The following is a 16,400-nucleotide window of genomic DNA, read 5'->3' as shown; positions in this document are numbered from 1 at the left end:
GGATGGATGTCTCAGGGGCCCTCTGAAGCATCCCAAAGTTAGCTAGAAGTCAAGTTCTTTTTTTTTTTTTTTGTTGGAGAACTCAGGTTTATTACGCCAGTGGGCCCAGAGGAGTTAACACTCCAAGCTCTGAGCCTCGAACAAAGGGGTTACAGAGTTTTTATAGACAGACTATACTGGGCAACACTAGCTCTTAATAGAAGAAGTCAAGTTCTTTAAGAGGTTTTGTCCATAAATATCAAAAGGGTTTATAACATTCAGTTAGGTAGGATCATATAAGTTACTGTGAAATAATATTTATTTACTTAGCCAAAGTTAACAAAAGATTTCAAAGCTAAATATAGAATAGACCGATTAAGAGGTAAAGAAACTTAAATCTATTATTAAACGCAGTTCAACATCTGAAGAAAGTATGTCCTCTTAACAGAGAGAAAGGCTGAATTTAAGTTTTTGCACCAGCTTACTTTAAAGTCATTTAGGTGAACTTAATTAAATTTATTTTAAACTTAGTCCTAACCATGCACAAAACTTTTTTTCAGGCTCCACCTTCCACAAACCTTTTAATCACTTTCTGTAACAGCCACTTGTAAGTCAGACCTACTTTCTTTTCCCTTTATAAAATGTAATTTTATTTTTTTACATCTGCTTTATTAAAAACATACATCCTACTTTCTTATTAGATTAGCAAACAAACATTAATACTAGATATTTAATATTGAATATTTCCCAGTTCACTTGAATCTGAAATTTATTTAGGTTAATTTTTCTTTTATTCAGAATTGTTTGATTGCTTACTTTTCGTTAGGCCAATTAAATTAGAACTCATTTACAACTTCAACAATATTATCAGAAAAAGACATATACTGAGACATATATAAATCCAGACAGACAGACTGACAGAGATCTTATAGTTTTCTGTTTGAGATTTAAAATATCTCTTTGACCTCCTTTTTTTTCTTCACTTGAAGTTCTAATTTGCCCAAGGCTGAGGTCTCAGGCCAAGCTGGCTGTGTATTTCAAGGACATTTCAAGGGTTAACTTCAAGCTTTTCCCTGGGCAGGTCTTTTTAACAAGCTAGTTGTTTTTAATTGCATATGCAAAAAGATTTTGTTTTGTAGTTTCCAAAAAGAAAAATTTCTCTCCCTCCGTTCAATCAGCAGTCAGGCACTCACAATCATTCAGAGGCTATCACAGCACCTCCCTTCTCCTGAGTCCCCAGGTTTCCTTAACTGTTGCTCCCTTTCTGGGAGCTCCAGGAGCTGATCAGTCTCCTCTTCGACCCGTTGGGGTAGGTTCCTCCTGTGGTAAGGAAGAAGGTGTAGGTTCCTCCTGGGGTAAGGCCTCCCCCAGGGCCTTACCTTATCCTGTGGCCCTTCCTGGTGAGTTGATCCATCCCTCCAATGAGTCTGTTGCAGGAAGGGGGACCCCTTCCAGGGCCCGAAAGTGGACTCTTGTCTAACACTCGGAAATGAATTGTCCGAGGAGACACATGTGCTGACAAGGCAAGAGATTTTATTGGGAAAGGGCACCCGGGTGGAGAGCAGTAGGGTCAGGGGACCCAGGGGAACTGCTCTGTCACATGGCTTGCAGTTTCGGTTTTACGGTGATGGGATTAGTTTCCGGGTTGTCCTTAGCCAATCATTCTGACTCAGAGTCCTTCCGGTGGTGCACGCCTTGGTCAGCCAAGATGGATGCCAGAGAGAAAGATTCTGGGAGATAGTCGGACAGGTGGTATCTCCTTTTGACCTTTCCCGAACTCTTCTGGTTGGTGGAGGCTTATTAGTTCCCTGTTTCTTACCAGGACCTCCTGTCGTAAAACAACTCATGCAAAAAGTTACTATGGTGCCTGTCCAGGGTGGGTGGTTTCAATCAGCGTGCTTCCCCTAACAAGTCCAGTTGGGGCTTGGCCACCGGAATACCGTCAGGTGGCGTGACTCCTTGTTTGTCTCGGGATTCCTTCTCTCCAGCCTGGCCAAGCCACCAGTCTGGTGGCTCAAGGGGCCAGTGTGGTTGCAATCTTGCTGGTGCCTCTAGAAATGTTGGAGAAACCAGTACTCGAGAAACCAACCACCACACTTGGAGAGTTGGAGAACTCAGGTTTATTACGCCGGCAAATCCAGAGGAGTTAACACTCCAAGTTGTGAGCCCTGAACAAAAGGATTACAAGAGTTTTTATAGACAGACTGCAGTGGGCAACACTAGCTGTTAATAGGCTGGTTTAAACTAAGGAGTTTTGTGTGTTTGGGAACAGCAGTCAAAATGGGAAGGGGAATGCCTGTCCTGGTCAGGCATGATTAAGCAGGTTTGCAGGGGCTGGGCGACTGCAAAGAGCAGGACAAGGGTGAGTGAGATAAACTCCAGTTCCTAGTATTCCAAGTCCCCACTTTCTGAGACTATGTGACCTACATGATCTAGACTTTTCAAAGGGCAAGCTGAGTTACAGAGGCAGAAGGAGAAGGAGGTTATGTAACATTTTAACTTTTCCTCTTCAGAAGGACTGATGCTAAAGCTGAAACTCGAATACTTTGGCCACGTGATGCAAAGAGCTGACTCATTTGAAAAGACCCTGATACTGGGAAAGATTGAGGGCAGGAGGAGAAGGGGATGACAGAGGATGAGATGGTTGGATGACATCACCAACTCAATGGACATGAGTTTGAGTAAACTCGGGGAGCTGGCGATGGACAGCAAGGCCTGGTGTATGGCAATCCATGGGGTCACAAAAAGCCGGATGCAACTGAGCGACTGAACTGAACTGCTCCTTGGAAGAAAAGCTATGACCAACCTAGACAGCATATTAAAAAGCAGAGACATTACTTTGCCAACAAATGTCTGTCTAGGCAAAGCTATGGTTTTTATAGTAGTCATGTGTGGATGTGAGAGTTGGACCATAAAAAAAGCTGAGCGCTGAAGAATTGATGCTTTTGAACCGTGGTGTTGAAGAAGACTCTTGAAAGTCCCTTGGACTGCAATGAGACCCAACCAGGCCATCCTAAAGGAGATCAGTCCTGAATAGTCATTGGAAGGACAGATGCTGAAGCTGAAGCTCCAATACTTTGGCCACCTGATGCAAATAACTGATTCACTGGAAAAGACCCTGATGCTGGGAAAGATTGAAGGCAGGAGGAGAAGGGGATGACAGAGAATCAGATGGTTGGATGGCATCACTGACTTGATGGACACGAGTTTGAGCAAGCTCTGGGAGTTGGTGATAGACAGGGAAGCCTGGCGTGCTGCAGTCCACCGGGTCGCAAATAGTCAAACAAGACTGAGCAATTGAACTAAGCTGAATTAGCATTGCATTTCCTGGGGCTGAACAACTGGATGTGCAGCTTTCCATCAATAGAATGGTGTCAATTGTGCTATTTGATGGCATTGTTATGAAGATGAAATGAGGTCAGGAATTTGCAAAATTTCTTTCAGGTCCTGACACAGAGTCAGTACTCGGTGACGGTGACATCCTCCAATAACCAGGAAGAAGTCTGTGGGATGGACTCCTTATCAGAGAGAGGCTCCCCAGGGTGGAGGGCCCTCCGCAACATTCATGCACAGTTCTATTTAGAATCGCATTCGGGATCCATTGTCCAGAGCACTTGTGGGTCTGTAACTGTCCTCTGTACTTGCTCGAGACCTGAATTCCCAAGCCGCCTGATTGTTTTCCTAGCTACCTGCCAACATCCGCTTTTTCAATACCACTTAGTCATTACCTTGGTGATGCTAATTTTGGTGAATAAAACACAGATGGATTCTTTTTAAAATTTCTGTGAACGCAAATGGGTTTCTGGACTTGAATATCATGACCTTGTTTTGGTCACTGATTCATGGTGGGTGTCGTGAGATGTCATTTTCAATAGAGGGATTGTTTTTTCGAGAACCTTGACCTCCAAGTGAAGTTTCTGCTCCTCCTTTCAGGGAGGCAGACAATAGAAGTGATGCCCTGTACCATAGCTTGCTGGCTTTTACGTGCTCATCTGGACACATGGCAAGCCGAGTGGAGAGCAGCACTTTCTTACAGTTCTCAAAGTGGCAGGGAGGATCAAGACCACCTGAACTGTCAAGTCAGTCCTCACAATATAGGAAGAGACATTGTGAGTAGCACAGAGGAAAACTGGGGTGAACAGACAAAAACAGGCACGTGCTGGGGCCAAGCCATGGCCCTGCCCTTCAGGTCTTTACATGAGACACACAAGGGCAAGGATCACAGCACTGGTGGTCTTCATCTGAGACACATGAGGGCAGACAGCGCTGGAGGGAAGGGCTTCGGGTTCTGGCTGAGAGTCTCTGATGTTGCCCAGAGAACTGTTTTCCCACCCTCCTCCTCAGGAGCTCTGTGACCTTGAGCAAGTGACAACATCTTTGTGTCACTGCTTTTGTAAAACGGCGATAGGAAGGGTACTCAACTCATAGGGGGCTATGATTAGCAACACATGTGATAACATTCATGTGACCTTAGGTAGCGCTTGTGTTAAATAAATCCCATCCATTAGTGCCTGATGACCCTGCCAGTTTTCAGATGAGTTGGACGTAGAAGAGTCCAAAGAAGGCTGAGTGCTGAAGAACTGATGCTTTTGAAGTGTGGTGTTGGATGTCGTGGTCCGGGCGCAGGTTGGAAAATAATTTCCAGACATGAGACAGAATGAGAGGGAAATCAAGTTTATTAGAACGGGAGATGCTGTTAGAACAGTGGGCCAGCTTGGGGGAGAACTGACGTTGAACAGGGGTCCTTAGTCCACTTTTATAGCCAGGGTACAAGGAGTGGGATAGGGGTCTCACTGGTCATTTGCTGATTGGATGAGGCATGCATACTGGGTGGGGTGAAGAGTAAGGCAAATATCTTCTCCCTATGGAGTAGGAGGAGAGACAGGTTATTCTGGTCAGGAGGACCTGAAATTCATTAATAGTTATAACATTGGGGATGGAAGGGAAGGTTGATAAGGGTCTGGTTTTTCCGTTCCTGTATTCTAAGACCCTCTTTGGTTTCATCTACTCTTTCATCTTCCTTGGGTCACCACATTGGAGAAGACTCTTGAGACTCCCTTGGACTGCAAGGAGATCAAACCAGTCAATCCTAAAGGAAATCAACCCTGAATATTAATATTCATTGGAAGGACTGATGCTGAAGCTGAAATTCCAAACTTTGGCCACCTGATGGGAAGAACTGACTCATTGGAAAAGACCCCAATGCTGGGAAAGATTGAAGGCAGGAGAAGGGGATGACAGAGGATGAGATAGTTGGATGGCATCACTGACTCGATGGACTTTAGTTTGAGCAAGTTCCTGGAGATACTGAAGGACAGGGAAGCTCAGTGTGCTGTAGTCCATGGGGTAACAAAGAGTCGGACACAACTTAGCGACTGAACAATAACAGCAACAAACACACAATATCCTTGATAATCTGACATTTGCAGCTCGCACTACCTGTGAGCAGCCCTGGCTGAAAATCCAAAGACTTGAACCAGGAGATAAGACTTTGTTCTTTTTTCATTCAGCCCCAGAATGCAGGTCTGAATTCCCATTGCCAAGTATGAGGTCCCTTGCTTTTTTGTTTTGTAAAGTAAGAAAACAATATTTATTTATTCATTCACTCCCAAATATATATTAAGTGCCTGCCATCTGAGGGATGGTAGGATATGGAACCTAAAATTAAATGACATCATCTGTGCCCCCAAGAGGTTTGAAGATGGTTGATCTTCCCTGGTGGTCCACCTTGCAATACTAGGTTCAGACTCCACCTTACAATACTGGGGAACGCTGGTTCCATCCCTGGTCAGAAAACTATGATCCCACATGCCATGGAGCAACTAAGCCCACACACCGCAACTAGAGACCTGGAGTGCAGAAGCTAAGTCCCGATGCAGCCAAATAAGTAAATACATATCTTTTAAATCAGAGTTTTAAAGATAATCAACAAATAAGTGACTAAAATGCACTGTGGAAAAGGTTAGTCCGAGGCCCTGCAATCCTAGCAGGAGAGTGTAGGCTGGGAGTCAGGGAACACCAGGATCTTGAATTTTGCTTTCCTTCATAGTTTACTGCAGGTGAGTCCTTAATCAGTATACTCAGTTCTGCGTGCTTTTTACATTGTTATATGGACACACTCACATGGTAAGACTTCTTCTGCAACATAGTTTTCAAATATCAGTATTTTCCAAAGATTCATCTTTATTGATCAGTATAACTACTGTGTTCCTTATTTTTTAGCCTCTGCTATATAAGGACACCCTGGGTGGAGAACCATAGTCTACTGACCTTTTCTCACTGGTCTTTGGGTTTGGCTACATTTTCTGGCTCCTACAGCCAGCATGGCCATGGCTTACTTTCAGAACTCTGGTGCACTGGGCAGTAGTTTCTCCAAGGTGGAAGTTCTCAAACTTTTTGTTCTAGAATCCTTTACATTCTTAAAAACTATTCATTAAAGGGCCTTTGTTTGGATGGCTTATATTTATTAATGTTTACTGTATCAAAAATTAACAGTGAATGGTTTAAAATGTTAATTCATTTAAAAATAGCTCTAGTCCACCTGTGACATGTTAACATGAATAACATTTTAATGAAAATAGCTATATTTTCCAAAGCAAAAAAGAACTCTCTATAAAAATCCCCAAAGTACAGAGTTGGAGAGCATCTGGCTGGTGAAGACACTCACACACCAGATGCTCTCCAACCCTCTCCAGCCAGAGGGTGGGGTGCCCCAGCTCTATAGGGACAGAAGTCCTGTGCCCAGAACCTTCTGACCTATGTGTATCTTTTTATCTGGTGGGTCATCCTTCATCATATAAAAGTGAAGTGTTAGTCACTCAGTCATGTCTGACTCTGTGATCCTGCAGACTATAGCCCACCTGGCTCCTCTGTCCGTGGAATTTTCCAGGCAAGAATACTGGAGTGGGTAGCCATTCCTTCTGCAGGGGATCTTCCCGACCCCGGGTCTCCTGCACTGCAGGCAGATACTGTCTGAGCTACCAGGAATCACTTTCAGTTTATTATATAATGTACTGGTAAGTATAAGCAAGCTTTTCTCTGAGTTCTATGAGCTGCTCTAGCAAATGATTGAACCTTAAAGAGAGAGTAATGGGACCCCCGGATTATAGGTGAGTTGGACAGAAGTCTGGGTGACTTGGGCACCCCACTACTTGACACTGGCATTGAGCTGAGTGAGTACTCATGGGACTGAGCCCTCAGCCGGTGAGTTCTGATGCTGTCTCCAGGCAGGCAGTGTCAGAACTGAGTTAAATTGTTGGAACCCAGGTGGTGGTGGAGAATCGGTTGGTGTGGGAAAAACCCCACCCATTTGATGTCGGAAGTGTTGAGTCAGCACAAAAGCAGTGTTTCTTTTCACAGAGCCTGCTGGGAAAGTGAGCCAATACTGGGTACCACATGCGCCATGTGCTATCTGCTCCATAGGGGCTTAGGAAGAAGAGACAAGAGGACAAGAAGCTGTGAAGTTTGTTTTTGTATAAAATGCTGTCATCAATTCTTTTTTTTCCATGGTTCAATCTCTTTCTCTTTTTTAGAACAATGTTATTTCATTAGCTTTTTATTTTATATTGGAGTACAGGGTAAAGAATCTACCTTCTAATGCAGGAGACATGGGCTCTATCCTTGGGTGGGGAAGATTCCCTGGAGAAGGGAGTGACAACCCACTCCAGTATTCTTGTCTGGGAAATCCCATGGACAGAGGAGCCTCGTGGGCTACAGTCCATGGGGTTGCACAGAATTGGACACGACTTAGCAACTAAACAACAGTTGATTAACAATGTAGTGTTAATTTCAGGTGCATAGCAAAATAATTCAGTTATACATACATATGTTTCTATTCTTTTTCAAATTTTTTTCCCAATTAGGTTGTTACAGAATATTGAGCAGAGTTCCCTGTGCTACACAGTAGGACCTTGTTGGTCCTACCATTTTAAATATAAATAAAGTTATAAATAAATATAAACAAAGCCTCCTGCTTTAAAAGTACATTAATTGAGCTGCCCAGGATTTAAATCACCCTCTCCTGGAAAAGCCCCAGGCCCTGAGTGATCAGGGGTTGGAGGAGATAGACAAAGAGGCCATCAAGTTCTTATTTGCATGTAGTGTCTTGACACGTTAATAAACCATCCAGAATGACTAATCATAATCTTTTCACATTATAAAGTATATATCTCCTAGCTGTGGTCATTAAATGCCAAATGAAATGAGGGCTAAATAGGGATTTTATCCATAATCCCATTGTAGAGTTCCTTGGGGATCACATTATACTTTAATAGAGCAGTAACTTATGAGAATTTCTTATTGCAGTGAATTTTAGTGCGGTATTATTGCTTTAGAGAAAACCCAATTCTAAAAATCTTATTTCCCATTCACAGAGCTGAAAATATGTTTAAATTTATTGCTTTTATTCTCAAATTTGGTTATCAGCTTTTAATTATTGTCATCATTAGCCTTCTCCCTAAAAAAGAATACTTTATATGTACCTCGGGGTCTCTGTTCTTTTTCTGTTTTTTGGCTGTGTCACGCGGCTTGTGAGACCTTAGTTTCCTGACCAGGGGTTGAACCCATGCCCACTGCAGTGGAAGTGCAAAATCTTAACCACTGGACTCCCAGGGAAGTCCCCACGTCTCTGTCCTTGAACTCCAGCCCTTGGGAGTAACCGCCCCTGTTAATATCTAAACAAAATAACTGAGCCCTTATCTAACAGGACTGCAGTGAGCTCCATCCTGCAAAGGGTAAGTCTGAAGGTTCTGGACTGTGGTCAGGGTTTCTCCTGGCTGTTAATTATTCCCTCTTACCACAAGTGACTTCAAGCTGTTTGCTTTCCATCTCTGGCCACGCACCATGTTGCCATGTCTGTGAATCCCTGCACCTGTTTTATGTCCCACCCCACCAACAGGTCCCACCCCCTTAGTCCACAAAACAGAGCAGGTGAGCGTAAGGCTGGTGTGAAGGCTGGGAGGGGACACAGATCAGTTATAACCTGGAACAGGTGATGGTTGACAAGCTCTGTCCCCATAGTCATTGCCCCCACTTCACAATCCTTCCCCACTGACTCCGATACCTCCTCACGGGTGGTAGGGGTGGGAGATAGATCGCCTAGCCATGTCTTCCCCCCCTCACAGACCACCAGGACTCCAGAGTCCCTGATTATAGCTCTGTCAGTGGGAACCCGGAAGCTCTCACCTCTTGTTCATCCCTACAGAGATGCATTCCACCACCACAGAGGTAACTTTCCATATTTGATCATAATAAAACGGACATCGTTGGAAGCATCTGTACTTTGGATTACTTCAGCAATGTTCAAGACCAGTCTCGACCTATCTGTAGGAGCAAAACCACTCCTAAAAACGGTCCATCCCAGGACACAGATGAAGTCACTCCAAGGATAAATTTCAGCTTCTAACCCAGATAATTAACAACTGAGGTTTTAAAAGTAGCACATTTTAGGGACTTCCCTGATGGTCCAGTGGCTAAGACACCATGCTCTGAATGCAGGGGGTCCGGTTCAAACCCTAGTCTGAGAACTAGATCCCACATGCCACAATTAAGACATGGTGCAGCCAAATAAATTTTTTTTTTCAGTAGCACATTTTGGAAGATTATATTCCTCTTTATCTATCTACCTGTGTCCCAAAGAAGCAGGGTTAACAGAGACTTCATCCAGGTGAGGGCAGCAGCGTAGACCATTATTGTTGTTGTTGAGCTGCTTCAGTTGCGTCCGATTCTTTGTGACCCCATGGACTGTAGCCCACCAGCCTCCTCTGTCCGTGGGTTTTCCCAGGCAAGAATATTGGAGTGGGTCACCACTGAGCCACCGGGGAAGCCCTTTAGCATAGGCAGTGCCCGCTCCCAATGGCAGTGGTGAGTGTGAGGGCTCCCAGCAGAGGGTCCTGAGCCTGGTGTTGGGGATGGCGTCCAGGCAGACAGTGGCAATGGGGAGGTCTCCACAGGGATAGTTGGTGGCATAATTTTGAGCTGTTTGTCTGTGTAACTTAAGCCACTGGTCCTCCAGCCCCCAAGAGATACTTTGAGCCACTCAATACCATTTACTAAATTCCTTCTGAGTTAGTCAAAGTTGATTTCTATAATTTCCAAATGATTCAGGAAGTCGTACGAAAGTGAGCCTGTGAATTGTTTGTGATATATTGAATTTGCTTCTGTGGGTGTCTGTATATTGGATAAGGAAGGCATTCTAGAGGCATTCTGGTGTCTTGGGGAAGAACTCATAAAGACAGAGCATGAGCGGATGAAATGCAGCCAAGGGAGCCACATGGGCCGGGGGGTATGGGCTCATGGGCCAGACGGCCCAGGCCACTGAGAGTGATTGATGAAGGGAACAAAGGCAGGAGTCTGGTCTCAAGGTAGATGGACACATGAGAATTGTTCATTCTCTTGGCAATCTCTTGATTTAGGACAGACTAACTCCTACATTGACAATAAGTTTTGCACCCATTTCAACAGAAAAAGTGGAGAAGAAATTCCTGCAGGTAGAAGGCCATGTGGTCCTGGCTTCTGCACAAAGCAGATGCAATTTCTGGCTGAAAATTTAGAGAGTGTGTGTGAGAGAGAGTTCTTTTAAAATCGATAAGCTGAATGTTTTCAGTGCTCTTGAAGCACACAAGATAATTCTGTCCCTGTAGATATATTCTCTCTGTTGATTGCTGGGGTTACAATAGTCCTTTAGCTCCCTATCTTCAACATTCATGTGACCCTGATATACTAACGGTGAGCTTTTCCATCTTTTGTGAGTTTATCAGCATTCACAAGGTTAATTATTTCTGCAAAGACCACAGAGAGGACAATGAGAGATGGTAGCAGGAGAATAACTGTATGCTTGGAATAGCTCGCTGCTCTGTATTTTATGTAACTTTGAAATGTCTGTAGTGAACTTCAGTTTTTCCCAAGTGAAGTCGACAGAGAAAGTGCAAGATGTCCAAGCCTACACGGTGACACAATCACATGTTCAAATGAAAACTTCTCGACCCTGAACTTGGCTGACAGCTGTCATCTCTCACATTTGTTGTCGTTGTTCAGTCACTCAGTCGTGTCTGACTCAGTGACCCGGTGGAATGCAGCAAGCCAGGCTTCCCAGTCCTTCACTACCTTTCAGAGTTTGCTTAGACTCATGTCCACTGAGTCAATAATGCCATCCAATCGTCTCATCCCCTGCTACCCCCTTCTCCTCCTGCCCTCAGTCTTTCCCAGCATGAGAGTCTTTTCCAATGAGTTGGCCCTTTGCATCAGGTGGCCAAAGTTTTGGAGCTTCAGCCTCAGTCCTTCCAATGAATTTCAAGGTTGATTTCCTTTAGGATTAACTGGTTTGATCTTGCTGTGCAAGAGACTCTCAAGAGTCTTCTCCAGCACCACAGTTTGAAAGCATCAATTCTTTGGCACTCAGCCTTCTTTATGGGGTAACCAGATAAATAAAACTTTTTTTTAGAAATGAGGAAAAACAGGACTTAAAGACAGTATATCAACAAGGAATCTTTGTGAGTGGATAAGCAAGCCTGAGGAAAGTGTTTGAACCAATTACTGTGAAAACAAGGGATTCCTAATAGCCCTGCAAAACTTCTGGTTCCCAGTGGAGAACACACAGACACTCTCTCTCAGCTCTCTCTGTATGTAAATCTGTGTTATATAACACATCCTATCGAGAGGGGGAGTCTCATGCTCAGTTGTGTCCGACTCTTTGCAACCCCATGGACTGTAGCCTGCCAGGTACTGGAGTGGGTTGCTGTTCCCTTCTCCAGGAGATCTTCCTGACCTGGGGATCGAACCCAGGTCCCCTGTATTGCAGGCAGATTCTTTACCACTGAGTCACGTGGGGAAATACAACCAATAGATTCTGCTTTTCTTGGGGATCCCGACTAATACATGCTTACTATTTTCTGGTCATTTTCTTAGTGTTTTTATTTACTAACTCATCTCACTATCGGGGATCTGCAACCTCCCAGGCCGGGTGATGAGTTGGAGGACCCAGGCCTCCATGGAAGGGATTAGTAGCATCCTGGGAGGATCTTCCCTTAGATGAATTCCTGGCCTGGGGCTTGGCCACCCAGATTAATTAGAAGTCCAAGTCCCTGGGCAACAATCAGATTGTGCATCCAATTATATGCATCTCCTTTCTTTTCTTTCAAACATCTGTGAGTCTGGCACTGTGATTAACATTTTCTGTATGAAGAAACAGAGGCCCCAAGTTTTCATGTGGATGGATGCTGGTTTAGGTAATAAGGCAGCTGGAACAGATGCTGATCAATTATGCTCTGCTCCCCTGCCCAACTTCTACTTTATTTCCCCTTGTTGCAAATAAAGTAAAATTTACCATTTTAACCAGTTTTAAGTAAACATTTCTCCATATATACATATGGAGTGATATTGAATATATGGTGATGTTGAATTTTTCTTTGGAAATACAAAAATGTCTCCTCAGATTAAAAGGAACCAAATTACATAAAATAGGATTTGAAAGTCCAAGCAGTGATTGTATTAGAAGTCAGTAATTCTTAGGACTATTATTAAGCAGCCAAACCAGGTTATTAGTTAAAGCCTGTGTCTAGTGTTGGGCTTCCTTGGTGGCTCAGTGGTAAACAATCCATCTGCCATTGCAGGAGACAAGGATCTGATCCCTGGGTCGGGAAGATCCCTCGGAGAAGGAAATGGCAACTCACTCCAGTATTCTTGCCTGGAAAATTCCATAGACAGAGGAGACTGCTACGCTGCAGTCCATGGGGTTGCAAAGAGTCAGACACAACTGAGTACAAACACATACATCTGGTGTTTAAATATTGTAGGTGAATAGGTGGATATATTTACAATGTCTCTGTGTCTAGAACAATAGTAAGGAGTGGATTTCCTCTATGGCAAGTGAAATGAGGTTGACAATAAGCCATTTATACTTTCAGAGGAAATGAATTCATTAGCATGTATAACCGTTATTTGCTCAGTCATGTCCAACTCTTTGCGAGCCCATGGACTGTAGCCCCTCAGGCCCCCCTGTGCATGGAATTCTCCAGGCAAGAATACTGGAGTGGGTAGCCTTTCCCTTCTTCAGGGGATCTTCCCAATTCAGGGATCGAACCCAGATCTCCCAAATTGCAGGCTAATTCTTTACCATCTGAGGCACCAGGGAAGCTGGAAATACTTAAATGATGTGAATTCATGTCAACCACAGTTAGTGGATGTTGCCTTCTGATTGACTTAGACTTACTAATTGTCAGATGGTAAAGAGATTTCAAGTCCTGTGTCTTTACCATCTGAGGCACCAGGGAAGCTGGAAATACTTAAATGATGTGAATTCATGTCAACCACAGTTAGTGGATGTTGCCTTCTGATTGACTTAGACTTACTAATTGTCAGATGGTAAAGAGATTTCAAGTCCTGTGTCTTTACCATCTGAGGCACCAGGGAAGCTGGAAATACTTAAATGATGTGAATTCATGTCAACCACAGTTAGTGGTTGTTGCCTTTTGATTGACTTAGACTTACTAATTGTCAGATGGTAAAGAGATTTCAAGTCCTGTGTCAGATGGTAAAGAGATTTCAAGTCCTGATAGAGGCTGCCTGGAGTACTGCATTGAATGGGTTTGCCCATTCAACCACAAGTGTTTAATTGAACACCAACTAAGCTCAGGCACTGGGTTAGATATTGAGGACTGGGTGGCGGGCAAGACCATCCCAGCTCCTGCCTCAGAGAACTGAGAGTCTTACAAGGAAGGCAGTGAACCTCACAATTGCATTGGGGGCAGCAGTTCTGTGGGGGGACAAGTGAGGGCAAAGGTGAAGCAGCCACCTGGGTGGGGGGCTATGAGCAGCCCCCTGTAGGCAGCAGTGGTGAAGGTTTGTGGGGGTGGAGAGAAGATGGACAGATGGTGTTTGCACTCATTAAAGCAACGATGTCCTCTGCCTGCTCAGTAATCCATGTCCAACTCTGAGATTTTTCTATTCTTTCTTTCCTACCATCCTTTTGTTTCTCCAAGAATTCCAGCTAGAGTGGTGACACTCTGGGCTTTCAGTCCCCTTGGATCTGTGGATAGAAGCCCAAAGCAGCCACCTAAACTAATCACCGTGGTTCCTGGATACAGGGATGCATCATTTTAATGAAGCTTTCCTTTCTAATTCACTTCTGATTCATTCATTGCATCATTTCATCTTTATCTTGACTTTTCTAGAAAACCACTTATTGAAGATAAAAGTGCTCGAATCTTATCTTTTGTTCCACACATTTGAAAGTACAATCAAGAAAAAAAAAAAAAAAAAGAAAGTACAATCAAGGAAAATAGAATTTATTCTCTTATCTTATGCAGCAGTTTTCTCACCAAGGAATGGAGTGTGTGTGTGTTCGTGTGTGTGAGAGAGAGACTGAGATGGAGAGAGAGAGACAGAGACAGAGGCAGAGAATCTCAGTTCACAGTGCTGATCAGGGAGCTGGTTAAACAGACTTGGGCTCCAAAGGCCCACAGTGCTAAGCCCCCCAGTGTGGGCGGGGTCTCTGGTCTGGGTGGGAACAGTGCTGCCTAAAGCCCAGCCTCCTGCTGCTTGGAGACCCCTCCTTAGGGAGCCTGAGAGCCCCAGGGCTTTAAAAATCAGGCTGGTCATTTTAAAGTCACGGCCGCAGCCAGTGTTATGTTGTGTTTAGTTGCTCAGTCGTGTCTGACTCTCTGCGACCCTGTGGATTGCAGCGCGCCAGGGTTCCCTGTCCTTCACCATCTCCTGGAGTTTGCTCAAACTCATGTCCATTGAGAACCCCAGGAGCAGCATGGAGAGCAGGGGTAAGCACCACAGACAGGGGTGGCCGGGCGTGGGGAAGCTGCAAGCGGACAGAGACATCTAGATGTGACATGTGACGTCACCACCATTTCCTGGGAGCTGAAAATGGTTCCTCTGGAACAGTAGATTGCCTGAGGCTGAGGTCTGAACCGGAACGAATTTGCATCTCAAGATGTGTTGTAGTGCACCCTGCTACATCACCCCAAAGTGCTGAGTTCCTAGGGTCAATGTTTGAACTGAGGGGGAGAGGGAGCAGTGGATCCCTCCTCCCATGTAGCGATCTGGGCCGTCAGCCACCTCTCACCCTTACTTTTCCAAGGGAGATAATAAACCCTCTCTCAGCTCCCTTTTTTTGGGCTTCACAGATGGCTCAATGGTAAAGAATCTGCCTGCCAATGAAGGTGACTTATGTTCAATCCCTGTGCCTGGAAGATCTCTTGGAGGAGGAAATGGCAACCCACTCCAGTACTCTTGCCTGGAGAATCCCATGGACAGAGAAGCCTGGTGGGCTACAGTCCATGGGGTCGCAGAGAGTTGGACATGACTGAACAGGCACAGGCCCCTCACCTCCCACTGGAAAGGGCCCGGGTTCTGTGCTGTAGCGCTCGGGGATGTGGGGCCTGTGCAGTGTTTGTGCTCAACTCGGAGGCAGCGGTATTTGAGGCAGGATTAAAATCCAGCCTGGTGCTGTCACTCTGAGTAAAACCTCACCCTGGGTCTTAGCGGCCTGAGCACAGCTCTGCCAGCCCTCCCAGCTCCCTCTGGCAGCACCGAGATGCTTCCTGCCCAGGACCTAGAAGGATGTGGCTATATTTTCTTGCATCTGTGCAGGGTTGGCCAACTTGACAAAGAAGTTGTCCTTGGTGGCCTGTGGTGTGTGACAAGTGCACATGTCACCCCCATGGGGTGAAGCAGGAGAAGGGACCTGGCTGGGTGTTTTGCTGTGGCATCTTGAGAACTTGTCTCATCTGCTTGGTGAGTCATTTTTCTTTTTAATTGAAGTATAGTTGATTTACAATATTATGTTGGTTTCAGGTATACAGAGAAATGACTCAGTTACATATGTTTTTTTTTTTCAGGGTATTTTCCATTATAGGTCATTATAAGATATGGAATCCTTGCTGTTTATCTGTTTTATATAGTAGTGTGCATCTGGTAATCCCAAATTTCCAGTTTATCCCTCCTCCCGTTCCCTTTTGGTAATTGTAAGTTTGTTTTCTGTGACTGTGAGTCTGTTTCTGTTTTGTATGGAAAAGAAGTTCATTTGTACTGTTTTTTTGGATTCCACATATAAGTGATATCACATGATATTTGTCTTTGCCTGACTTAGGATAACAATCTCTAGTCCATCCATGTTGCTGCAAATGGCATTATTGCTTTCATTTTTACGGCTGAATAGTATTCTATTGTATATATGTTTCACATCTTCTTTATCCATTTATCTGCCGATGGACATCTAGGTTGCTTCCACGCCTTGGTTATTGCAAACAGTGCTGCTATAAACATTGGGGTGCATGTGCCCTTTAAAATTAGAGCTTTCATCTTTTTTGGGTATACCCGAATCCTGCCCAGGAGCAGGATTGCTGGATCATATAGTAGCTCTATTTTTAGTTTTCTGAGGAACTTCCATTCTGTTTTCTACAGTGGCTGTCCCA

This window comes from Cervus canadensis, chromosome 12 (genome assembly GCF_019320065.1).
Source record: "Cervus canadensis isolate Bull #8, Minnesota chromosome 12, ASM1932006v1, whole genome shotgun sequence".
Taxonomy (NCBI): domain Eukaryota; kingdom Metazoa; phylum Chordata; class Mammalia; order Artiodactyla; family Cervidae; genus Cervus; species Cervus canadensis.
This window is presented reverse-complemented; position numbering follows the sequence as displayed.